The 13,616-nt window shown below is 38.1% G+C and overlaps 1 pseudogene; it reads left to right on the plus strand.

Annotated features, from left to right (window-relative positions):
• Positions 1 to 2,326: 2,326 nt before the first annotated feature.
• Positions 2,327 to 13,616, plus strand: part of LOC139457356 (uncharacterized) — a 42,879-nt pseudogene continuing 31,589 nt past the window's right edge.

A 13,616-nucleotide genomic window follows, 5' to 3' on the forward strand; every position in this document is an offset into this window, starting at 1 on the left:
TCCATTTCTTCTTCGAATGTACCTTATATGATGATTTTAGGGAGATATTACTGACAGCTATTGATAATCTTGGAGGACAAAAAACTCTACACAGTATTCTTTTTGGTGATCCAAACGTAGATGTTTTTCTGAATACAAAAATATTCTTGTCTGTACACAAATTTATAGAAACGACTAACAGATTCAGTAGCTAGCATATTATTGTTTCCAAACTGTTAATCATTAATATTGTTAAATATATATTCAACACTAAAATGTATAATATTAGGATATATATGAGATGCACACTGTCTTCACTTTCCATCACATTGTACATATCCTTCATATGAGCACTGTATATATATTGCGCACTATGTTTCCACAATGTGAAGCTTCAACTGTAAATTGTTTATTTACATAATGCAATATTATGTATAACTGTATATAGGGAGAAGGCGGTAATAAGTGCCCAATCCCTTTGTCTTTTTGGACAATATAATATCTCATCTTATGATCTGACAAAGTTAATATTTTCAAGTCAAGATATCAACTTAAGTAAACCACATGAAGAGATAAACATTGCATTTGACAAAATAAATTCAAGTCTTATATTTTCTTTGTCAACACAATGAAGTACTTGTATCCGGTGATGGATGTCTGGAGGACCTTTCTGGGTTGGTTACAATGTGCGTCCTGTCAAAGGACGAGGAAGCGGAAAGCCATATTCATTTAATCAACAAATGTGCTTCCTGTCACATTTTACTTAAATAGGACGAGGAAGTGAAAAGCCTTATTCACTCACAAAACAACATGGCCAATATTTATCAGACACTGAAAAAGCACATTGTACCATTTGTTAACAAGCAAGAAAATTATTTTCTCCTGGAATTTAATCAAGTGCTTTTGACTGACAAAGACACCCAGTCCATGTTAAGTTTTGAAAATTTTGTTTTGTTTTTCTTTGTTAAATATGAGAAATCCAGATTGTTCCATCAACATAATTTGTACCGATACATATATTTTATCTTGGCTTGATTACCAATTGAAGTTGATTCCTTTTAATCTTTTGTTATTTTATTTGTACTCGTATCTGATCAAGACATTTTCAAACTATTCAGGATAAATGTATTAGTAGCTTCCTTTTGATATACAATTACCTATCATCATACAGGATTAGGTGAGGGTGTTCAAGAAGTTGGTAGTTGTATCAATTCTTATATTTCTTCAATTTCATGCATTATTTACATATATCAATTTTTAGTTTCCTTTTAACTTATTTTAAACAGTTCACACATTATTACTTTTGTCGTGCACGGTGCAATCTCAATCGGCAATAATCAGTTAAGTAAGTGATGTTTGAAGAACAAGTAAAGTATCATCTGTCATTGTACACACTGAATAGAGTTATCGCCCCTTCTGAATATTTATTTTGACATACGAATTATTTTCATAATTAACATTGTAAAATTATATCAGAAAAAGTGTCTGCTGGACACATGGCAAAACGATAGTGCGTTGTGCAGCAAACACCACTATGAAACGTGAAATAAACATGATCTCGATCTTGATCTAGACTTCGCCAGGCCATGCATTGACTGAGCAATTTTGCAAAAGCACACTGACGTGTTTTATGTTATGCAGTTTATTTACGATACAAAACTTCTGTCATTGAATGTACTGTCAAATTGTACCTATATGCCGACGAGGTTATGATAAAACAATCTATTTCTGAAATACGTATCTCGAAATGCACCTTTCGATTCACTTCCGGAATCCTGACAGCAAAATGCTAATTCCAGTGTATTACAGGCATATTTTAGTTGGACCTCATGATTTAATGTGAAATATCTTCTGTATTAGATACAGAAGATACCATTTTTTGTTTGTTTGAAATGTCCATCGGTGAAATGCACAACATGCTGTCTGTTCCCTATGAGCTGATGCGACTCACACTGCATGGAGCTATGCTCTCCAAGCCTCGTTTTAGATCCAAGATGGCGAAAGTATGAAAAAGGTCAATTACTGTCTACAAACTGAAAAGGTTGGAAGAATGATGTTGGGTGATAAATATAATCTCACCCTCGTGTCTTTTGATATGAAATATATCAAAACTCGTTGATATATTTGATATCAAAAGACACTCGGGTGAGATTCTCCATATGCACGACATAAACCCTCAGTAAACACCGGAAGTTGCATGACAAAGGCCAGGATGGTGTATTATCTTCCTGAACGAACTGAAATGTATTCATTATCTGAATGCTACTAACTACATGCAGAGAAGTCATGCACTAATTCACCATAGGACATCCTGATTTTACTTGGCCCCGGTCATGTCACAGCCAACATGGCGAAGGGGATGTGGTCTCGTTTGGTGTGTCTGGCTGCACTCCTTGTCTGTGGTATGTTACGTTTGTTTTTATTCATCAGAACAAACTTAGTATCATGCTTTCGTAATAGACTTGCACTTTATAATGTGAGAAACAAATTCACATGACCTTGTCTTAAATATATATGTCTGTTGAGTCACACCTATTTACATATTACTTTTAGGCATGTGTGACATATAATATGATTGACCTATGTTTGTTGAGTCATCTTTCACAATTCGACGTGCTTCGGTCCAATTACTTAAAGTCTTGGTTGCTTGGGACATATTCTAACCCAGAATCCCACGGGGCTATTGAACACATTGTTTATCACACATCAGTGGTGTCAGTATTCCTACCAGATATAGTTAATCACATCAGCGGTATCAGGATACATACAATGCTTCGATAATCACACAGCAGTGGTGTCAGTATTCATACCATATATGGTTAATCACACATCAGCAGTATCAGTATTCGTGTCATATATTGTTATACACACATCAGGGATGTCAGTATTTATGCCATGTATTGTTTATCACACATCAGCTGTCTTAGTATTAACACCAGGCATGGTTCAGACATGTGTAGATGCAATGACAGTGTGCAATAACATTTTCCTTTTAAACCAGAATCGTTTAGCAAATGAGTATTAGGATCTCCAGATATGAAGGTTTGAATATTGCGTCTTATATTGAGAGTGACACAATCACATCCCATTACAGTGTATATCCTTGTGGACTACTTTAACTGGTTTAACTGTAGACGCCTCTACCAGGAAGTGTCAACAACAGCAGCATAATAACATGTACATCCCAAGTAGACATCCATAACGGCGAGTACTCAGTCGATATATACACACACTTCTCCAATAATGATGTATAACTGTTATCTACCCGAAAGCTCTCAGGTCAACCCTACGGATTATTAATGACGCCAGCTGTCATTGCTGTGCATGTTTCCTGTTTATGATGGGTGTTACTAAAAACTAAACATTTACTTAACAATACGGAATTTAGCCATCAATTAATATAACAAAGATACTGCGTGCAAAACTGTGGCATAAATAAAGGTACATTTAAGGATGTGCTCTTACATATCCTCTTATGGGGACAATAATTAAACAGTACTACAACCCCCTTTGAGGACACAGCCACTAACCATCAAAGTTACAAATTAAAGATTACCCATATTATAAAAAGAACTATCTACACATTTCAAAACTTATCAAGTTACTTAAGTTCAATATATTTATTAAAACAACGATAATTAAATGAGAACTTATTCCAACAAAAAGGTCATAATGATTTGAAATAAGTATCCCTTGTGATGGAAAAATCAACATGCTTGACTGTGATTCTCCAATCACAAGGGATGCAGAACGGAGGATCCTCACCTTTCAACAAATAATTATAAGTGTAACGAGAATGGCCAATACGACATCGACGTAAAATGACATCTTCAAATCTGGACTGATAACCCTAGTAGGTGTAACGAATATTTGGTTTAATGTAATGTAATTTATTAATACTTACTTGGATGTCCCACTTCTTTTGCATCAGATCTCGGATATGTGATCCAATATCGGGCTTGCAAGTGGTGTCACAGATTTGTTGAGTGCTGCTTTAGCTGCAGCATCAGCCATTATATTACCAATGATGCCAACATGGGCTTGGTAATCAGGAAAATAACGATGACCTATTGGCCAGTAGCAATTTCATTACATAATTCAAGAATTTTGATTAAAAGTGGATGCTTGTAAGACTGATTTGCAATTGCTTGAAGACATGAAAAAGCGTCGGAAGATATTGTTTATGCCTTGGTTGTTCTAGTGCTGTTAATATGGCTTCTTATTCGGCTGTAAAAATGGATCAGTTATCTGGTATTCTGGATGATATAGTCCTGGATCCAATGACAGTGTCGCTGGCAACTGCATCACCATCCTTGGATCCATCTGTAAAGATATATTTGTAGATAAGTAAAAAATGTAAAATCCACCTCTGGTTTTTAGAGAATGTCATATAGAGGCAAGTTAGCTTTAATAAAGTTCCATCGAGATGTTGGAGAAACATGAGATGGGGTAATGGGGTTTAGAATGGTTGAAAAGTTGTTACTTCCACAGAGGTCATCGTGGACGGACCACTTATATTCATTCAGCAGGTTGGAATTAGTAACAGACAAATCCAAAGAAGAGTATGTGCCTGTACCAGGATGTAAATATGTTTTTGAATCGTCATTAAAAAGGCATAAAGCATTGTTGGAAATAAAATCCTTTAGAATCTTGCCTTTACTGCTGGTATGATCACCAGCGATCACCAGTGGATAATGGCCATTTATATCGGCCATGCTGGTTCAGGGCTTAGGAAGCTGATCAAAGAGCTTGAAGATAGGTTTGCTGAACATATGAAGATGGAGGAATGCAAAGAGAGCACAGAGTACACACAATGTGCATGGTGAATACGAACTGCAATAGCTTGTAGAGGGGCATTGGCCCCTGGAGGTGAAAAAAATATGACAGGAATCATATTTTCTAATGTTGAGGAGATCTGTATTTCTAAAGTATGTTTCTTGTAAACAAGAGGCTGATGGCTTTAAATCATGTGTCGATACCTGCAAATCATTAGAATTGTTCTTTAGTCATCTGCAATTCCACTACATGATGAACTGGTCATGGTGGTTATATTCGGGATCTTGACCGGGAGGGAGGTCTTCTCCCATGTCTCAACCCAAGAGATGGTTGTTTGGCGTCCTACAGATACTTTGTCTGCTTTGACAACAGGAGTGACAGTTATTGCTGCTGCGTAATATTTAGCTGGGGTATCTGGAGATTGTGACTGAACTAATTGTTTACCTTCATGAAAAGACATGTGTGTTTGATGTCTAATATTTGTGATTGAAGAAGAAATGCTGGCCAAAGTTCAGTTGAGGCCAAGTGCTCCCCCTTGAAATTGGCATAATTTATGACATGTTATGGAGGGTGTGCGCTCAGTACTCTCATGTGACCCATTGCAGCGGACACAGATTGTACTGAAAGTGCAGATCTTAGCACCGTGTTTAAATTGTTGACATTTGTAGCATCAATGTAGGTTTGGTACATAAACCTCCATTTCGATGTGAAGATACCCAGCTGTGACAGATGTTGAATTGTTTTATAGGCATTACTTAGAAGTTGACGGATGACAAAGTAGACACAATTTATGAATAACAACTTCTTTAATACCGTAAAGGCGACGTTTCGGTATAGATCCTTATACCGTTGTCAAGCAAGACTGTCAGTCCATAAATTGTGTCTACTTTGGTTCATATTTTTTTAAAGGGAAAAGGTAACGAGATAAGTGTTAGTCTTGATGATATGGTCATCTTGTTTTCTTGTGAAACGCTTGACAGCTGTTACACCTTGTTTTGCCAGTTCAGTCACAATCTCGTCTTCACTAATGTCATACAGACATCAGGCTCTGTCTCTCACGATGCCTCGACACGAGTTCAGTGTTCTGTGTGCCGACCTCGACCTCCACATTTGCAAAGTGGCTGATTGATAACAAGTTTAGAGATTGCTGTCTCCTGCACACTCCACTAGTATGGAGCCATAAAGGAGGCGGGAGACATTTTCTCCTTTGCTACAACCATTGATGGCCCTTGGAATGGCAAACGGGTTTAATTTTAAGGGTTGGTGATCTGAAGGGCTTGTATCTTAGTATTTTCTTTTTGAACTAGAGTATTTCATAGACATAATGAGATAAAATGGAATCTGCACCTCTTCTCCCCACCCACAACCGAGTGTCTACAAGGATGGTGTTTTATTGCATTGGATATCCAAAATGCAAAACTCCAGGGCTACAGGGGTGTCATACTCCAGCAAATGTGACATGAATATTCGTCTACTAAATTTACTGCCAAGCTGGTTCTGCCCCTAACAATAATTTAGAGTCAGAACTAAGCGGTCAGCATTACCAGATTGGCCCATGAGCCGTCGCCTTGTGGCATAGGACTCTCGGCAATATAATATTTCAATAATTGTGTTATACATACTAAGCAATACATTTGTGAAAAGTAAAATACATGTATGTGCAAAAGTAAGAATTAGAATGGTAACGCACAGGGCTCAGTCTGATCATGACCAGCCGATTGATTGAAACCGGCCCATGCTTCCACCCTTTCGGTAAAGTTTGGGTCAAAGTAGTGTGTTTAACAAAGACACAGTTCCTGGAACCAGTGCCCTCAACAACCAGACTCCCCTCCTCCACCGACACAGGGCTCAACCCACGGCAAATGGGTTGCCCAATTTGGTCGCCTTTTACGACCAGCAATGGATCTTCACGGGGACACTTTTTTTTAAAATAGCGTCACTGTTTCGAAAGTTTTTTAAAAGTTCCCTATCACTGTATAAGTCAGCCATCTCGAAATATGGTAATTGTTCTAGTATTGATAATTTGTCCAGCATTACAAACATATGAACAGTTGTGATTGAAAATGCTAACATACCTTGAAACAATGTTTCTACTGTGCAGTAAAGTAACAACTACTATAAGTGCATGAATATGACAGTCAGTCTTACTAATAATTTCAGTAACAGTACTGGTGTTATTACATAAGTTCAGAAATGTATTTAAAAATGTTCTTATTAATACAAGGCGAATGAAAAGTATATTGAATCATTTAAGAACAACGAAGCATAGTTATTCGAGGAGCACCAAATCAAATATACATCATCAAAATACAGGTAGTTCATGGTGTATCCACTGTTCCCAGCCCAACACCCTCACTCACTCTGGTTCACACCTGGCTCTGTCGTTCTCGGTCTCTCTCAATTCGATCGATCTAATTTGGCCCAACAATGAACGATCTCACTTCGCAAATGGAAAATGCGCTTGTTCCGTCCACATGACCTAAGACTATTTTACATAACGTTTAAGTTTTCCTCAGAAACATACACAGGCGAGAAATAAGGGTACAATATAATAAGATTTTCAACAAGAAATTAAGATATAATGGAACTAGTTTACACTGTCACTTATGACATACATGTAGTAAATCCAGAAGACATAACCTTTAGTATTGATGAAGTACTCTTCGCGACTAATTCAAGTAAGGCTTATAATTCATGTCCTGTCTTTGTTTTCGTAGCTGTGGGCCTTAGTATCCGACTGGTATCGCCGCTGAATAACGGTGTTGGCAGACTTGAGGTGTACTATAACGGTTCATGGGGAACAGTTTGTGATGATGACTTTGGGCGACAGGACGCTATCGTGGCCTGCAGACAACTGGGACGATAGTAAGGCCTTTGCGATCGATATATGCAAAGATATTATTTTGTCTTTGTGCTGTGTAAACTTGATTGTGTGCTTGATATATGTTTTGCATCTTTTGTTGTGATACTATCAATCTATTACTTCCTTAACAAAGTAAGGTATGCATTAATTTTCTTTTCAAATGTTCCATGTAAAGTTTTACATGAGAGTTTAATTTTTGTTAAAAAAGAATATTTGTATTTTAAATGTTAAAGTAATCTTCAGTACAAGTATCTGTAAATCAAGCATAACATGTGTTGAAAGACCGCGTCATATATCCTTTTGGATGAAACCTACTTATTCATCAATAACAAGAAAGTGACAAAACCAATAGAAATCTCTGCAAGTCGATTGTACATTTCCGACTATATCATGGGCAAGAAAGGGATGGTACTCTCTGTTGTGTTTGCGGTTGCCAAAAAATAGTTTCATAATATACATGCGTTGTCTTTGGTGACAATAACTGTAACTGACTTTTTTCACGTACAGTAAACAGTATTCTCAATCATATGCTTAACCGTATCGTGTTTCCGTGGATACACGCAACATGATGAAAACAATTGCCAAAGAAATGAGACAAGTCAGTTTTAGTTTCTGCAGTCGTTTCAGTCTATTGTACTTGATAGTGACGGCTCAAAGTTAATAGGGTCAGTATAGCTAATATGTTATTCGATATGACTTTGAAATATATAACACATTCAGCGAAACCTTCCATTTCCATTGACAGTGAAACTGGAATGACACCGAAGTGGATTTCCAGCTTTGGATTTGGAAGTGGGAATATCCGGCTTGATAACCTGAACTGCAATGGTACTGAATCATCTCTGAATCATTGTTCACACAGGGGCTGGGGAACCCACGACTGTGAACACCATGAAGATGTTGGTATCATATGTGATGAAAGTGAGTTGGCATGAATACATTAAAGCTTCCCTAAAGTTCATTGTTCGATGTGTAGTCATTCAAAACTAAGGTACCTAACATTTGCAATCATCGTTTCCAAAGTTTGCTTTATACACTAATATGGACACGTGCGTTACGTTTCACAACTTTTGAGTCACGATCGAGATTCTCTCTAGAAAATTTCAAGTAGCGTCATGTGACGCTTGCTGAAAGGTTGCTTGATCAAAGTTACATCTTTCAAGGCCTCCTTAAAGCTTTCGAAACGTTTTATGATGGACAGGCGGAGGGCGCCTCAATGACAAATATAATGGACTTAGCTATTTTGATACCATATGCTCCCCGTGTCTTTCAGGTGAACAAATGACTTGTCATTGCATGTGTTTGTGACAGTTGCCACCAGTGGGGCAGCATACGCTTACATTTGTGTTTATAAATCACTATCAGGTTTTGATGATAAAAGGTGTTCGACTTGTTATAATCAAAATCTGATAGTGATTTATAAACACATGCTCATTATATCGTACATCAACTGGGCTTTCAGCAGAGATTTCCTGTGGCAAGGTGAAGGGTTTTGTTGCTTTTATTGAATCTTTCAATGACAGGTTATTTCCTTCTTATCTGGGGATGCAATTCATTATACTACTTAGGTAGTGTTATATGAGTGTACCTGGTTCAGATGCAGTGAGAAGGTAAACCGAATAATGGTGACACTGTTAAATACTATTGCTCTCTTGACTTTATCATTAGATATTGAAAAGTGGGAACGAAGCTTGGCGGGTAACTTTCCCAGAATAATACCTTTCAAACAAAACTTAACTTGTCTGCCCACTCAAATTTCATTTTGTGGATACATATGTCAGACGACGATTCCCTAATTACACCAATATCATTAAAATCAGACCTTAGTTCTCGCTACTGCTAAACAAAGATCTGAGGACATCCCATTACGAGTCACGTCAGACCGACCAATCGAATGACCAATCAGAAGGCAGCTTTCTCATGCTTTACTCCACTAATTTCAAATTGGCGATTACGCTTCGAAACATATTTTGACAAATTCTCGATTACAAATTTGAAACCTGAACAAAAACATTGTATGGATTCAGTCGTTAAACGCGAAACTATCGTTCGGAATACCCCATGTTAAAGTTTTCGAGGTTGCATGATTAGAAATCACATTCCGACTGTCACTTTCCTAATCTGGTAAGCGACGCTCTAATTGATCGGTTGAAAGGTCGTTCTGACGTGACCCCTAATTGGATGTCTTCAGATCTTTGTTTAGCGGTAGCGAGAACTTAGATCTGATTTTAATGAGATTGTAATTGTACTGAGTTGCCTGGCGATTAGAACGAAAGTATACATCAGACACAAGTACCTCTTTCAGTGCGTGCTAAATACAAACTGTTTGTCAAATCCTTACATATCTCGAATATCTTTTTCCTGTATTGTTGTACACATGTGAGTTATGTTGTTTAGTTCTGACAAAAAGTGTCACTTATATTATCCAGATCCAGAACTGATGGTCGTGTTATGTCTACATATTATTTGGATGAAAGCCGACCTAATTTGCACTTTAATTTCAAACGACTCAAATAGTGTAATTCAGACCTTCCTGTTCCTTGAAGCAATGTTCTATTCTTAATGGTCCCAGGTGAGGCTGCTGCAACAATACACTCTGCAGAGTTGCGCCTCTTTGGGCATGCCAGAATCTATGATTGTGAGTTCGAATACCTGTTCGCTCGCTTAGGTTAATAGGTTTGTTAGCACCACACCCTTGCTCATGGGTTTCACCAGAGTGGTAAACGTCTAAGACTTGCATCACTTTGGGCTTTCCTCTCACATCAAGCTGACATGATTATATAATTGGAATACAAAGCAGATTTTAACCTCAGTCACAAGCAACACACTAAAACATCTACATATGTTTTTTTTATATTAAAAGTGAGTAAGATTATACTCAACGTTGCACTGGTAATTTTTTTTTAAATACAATTATATGTAATGATAAATTATGAAACAATCGGCCTTGTTTTATCGCCATGTGAATCTTTTGTGAAGATATGAAAATGCCGACGTTTCACTGATAATGATAAATGTTTGTGAGTAAAAGTGAATATTACACTCTGTGTAGATGAGGTGACGGTAAAGTTGACACCAGCGTACCGAAAAGGACTTCTACAGGTGTACCACTCCGGTAGATGGGGCACGGTGTGTGATGACAGTTTCGGCCAAGTAGAAGCTTCAGTTGTGTGCAGGGCTCTGGGGTACCAGTAAGTTGTAGTTCAAAAGTTTCAACAGGCACAGACGCACGCACGCACGCACGCACGCACGCACATACAAAATAATAACATTCGCATCCTTTGACCTTAAGAAAACATATATATATGGAAAAGGAGAAGGCCTTCCATGAGGAGATTTTTCAAATATTATTAAATTATTCATCGCACTACACCATTATTAATATTAACATTTAGTTCATACACTTGTTTTCTGTAATACACAAGTCTTCTTGTGATGCTTCATTTACAGAGCTGGAAAGGTAATCGATACAAAAAGTTCCATATCAATGTGGTTGGATGACGTGAAGTGCACGATGCTGAATACAGATCTGAAAGACTGCGAGCACAGACCATGGGGGATTGATGACTGTGGTGATTCTGAAGCTGTTGGTGTCCAGTGTTTTTCATTTCCTGAAGGTATGCTTTGGATAATTGCTCATGATACTGATCGTTGGATTGGATTTTTAGTGATCCATCTATATACTTTACATCACTGTTTTGTCTTTTACGCCCAATGGTATCTCTCTCTACAGCTAGGTTGCGTTGACGTTTTGAATTGTAATCTCATGGTCTTTATTTACTGGTTCCATGTGATGGGGCCGGCACAACTGTAACCCCAGTGCAAGCTGTTGGTGTCGAATGTTTTTCATTTGCTGAGGGTATGTTTGCAACCAGAGATAATGATGACCCTTTTTAAACAGACAAAACGTCACAGGTAGCAGAAGTTACATGTCTAGAGCCAGACAGGGAAATGGACACCGGGCCATGGATCGTAGTCTCGGTTTAACGCCATCTTCTCATCAAATATAGATGTATAACAACTTACTGTATTTTGTTCTATGTGTCACTTACTTTATATTATTAACATTGCGTGCAATTAAAAAATAAGATTGTTAAGTCAGATATTGTGTAAGTTTGGTTTCGTATGATGACAGAGTCTACAGCGACAAGACTTGTCTCCACCAATAACACGGCAGGGGAGGGAGTGCTGGAGCTGTACTATGACGGGCAGTGGGGTAGAGTCTGCTCTACAGGGTTCGGAGTGGAAGAGGCAACAGTTGCCTGCAGAATGTTGGGACACAACACGTAATATGACTAACTTCCACATCACATATTGTATTGTATCTGGAGAAGACGTATGTGTAACGTGAAAAATGTTAACTTTTAGTTAATGGAGCTTTATTTTGTTATTCGCCCCAAATGGATCACTCACATTGTCCATACTTTTTATTTTATGCAAACATACACAAACAATTACAGGCATCAAGCTAGTGGTATTTAACTTAAATTTGCCACAGAAATGAAGATAAGATCGTTTGAATTAATGAAGTAATCAGAAGTGCATGTAAAGTCATAAGGTTGATGGGTGCATGCCAAGTTTCCCCCAATCTGACAAGAGGTGACAGAATTTTCAGTCGTTTTACCTTCCAATGTCGCTTGAAGGCACTCGTAGTATCACAACCGGTGTATACATGCAGTGCCATCAATGTAGTACAGTCTTGCTGAGCATGAGACAGAGCGAGTTCCCCGACATCAATCAACCTTTTCTTGTAACCAGTTCTGGTGTCAAAGAAATGTTCATGTTCTTAATCTACTGTGCACAATGGAGGATGATGAACAAAATGGCAGTATCTGGGCTCTTTACTCTGATATACTTGTAGTTCTGGTTCCTGGCGCATTCACAAGAAAAGATAGAATCTGTCTCTTCATGGGAGGATTTGAGGATTGGTCTTTCTGTATTCCGTGTTCTCAGAACATCATCAGAGGTGAGTATGTGTGCAAGGTTTCACATAGGACTGTCACTTGTTTACTTTGAAGTTTGTTGTCACAAGAATCTTGGCTCCAGAGTTGCTAAAGAAGAATGATCAGCTTGTTCATATCATTAGTTAGGAACTGTTTCCCATCAGAAGGTTTCTCCCTTGACAATGAAGTTTATCCCCACGACTTAACAACATAGTTGTCTGTGCTGAACACAACATCGCCGGTTTTCGACATTTTATCGAACACTTTCTGGCTAATGTGGCTGAAGTTACTGGGAATGTCATTCAAGTAGTAAAGTAAAATAAAACAGGTTATTGCCTTCATGGATCACAAGAGATGCATTGGCAAGAGGGACATTCGCATCCTTGAGATCCTTGGTCAGGTCTTTGACTCGTCTGTCTTTGCTGGGAAAACGTCTGCAGTCCCGATACTGTAAGGCACAGGAGTGAAAGGATATTTCAGCAGTTCCTTCAGATTCAGTTATATTCCTTGACCTTGGGATGTGTCACATGTCTGCTTTATGGTCCGAATCTTCATCAGGATATGTCAGCTGCTTAATCACTTTCTTTTGTTTTTGTTTGTTTGTTGTTTAACGCCGCATCAGCTATATGGCGGCGGTCTACACATAATCAAGCCTGGACCAGACAATCCAGTGATTGATGTCATGAGCATCGATCCAAGTAATAGGGATAAGATGACATGCATTGATCACTATCTGTGGGCTGCTACTCTGGGTGACATAGCAGTCTGGCAGATTATCAGCTTGATTATGGTTCATCGAACGTTGTTTGGTAGTATTATCCTTCGGAATTGAAGCGATGTTTACCCGGGTGCCACCATGATCTTCTGGTTTGTCTACTATATCCTGTAGCATGATACCATGGGCAGTATGAACTGAACTAATTCCAGTTAGATTGTTCAGCAATTGATCAAACTTATCAAATCCGAATTATGTGTGTTGACAATAGAGTTGATGTTTCCTGTGCCAACGCTGTTTCCAGTGAAAACGTGTAGTTCTCACAATGGCCCATTCGGTT

The sequence above is a fragment of the Haliotis cracherodii genome, unplaced genomic scaffold, assembly GCF_022045235.1.
Source record: "Haliotis cracherodii isolate W230 unplaced genomic scaffold, xgHalCrac1.p SCAF_12, whole genome shotgun sequence".
NCBI lineage: Eukaryota > Metazoa > Mollusca > Gastropoda > Lepetellida > Haliotidae > Haliotis > Haliotis cracherodii.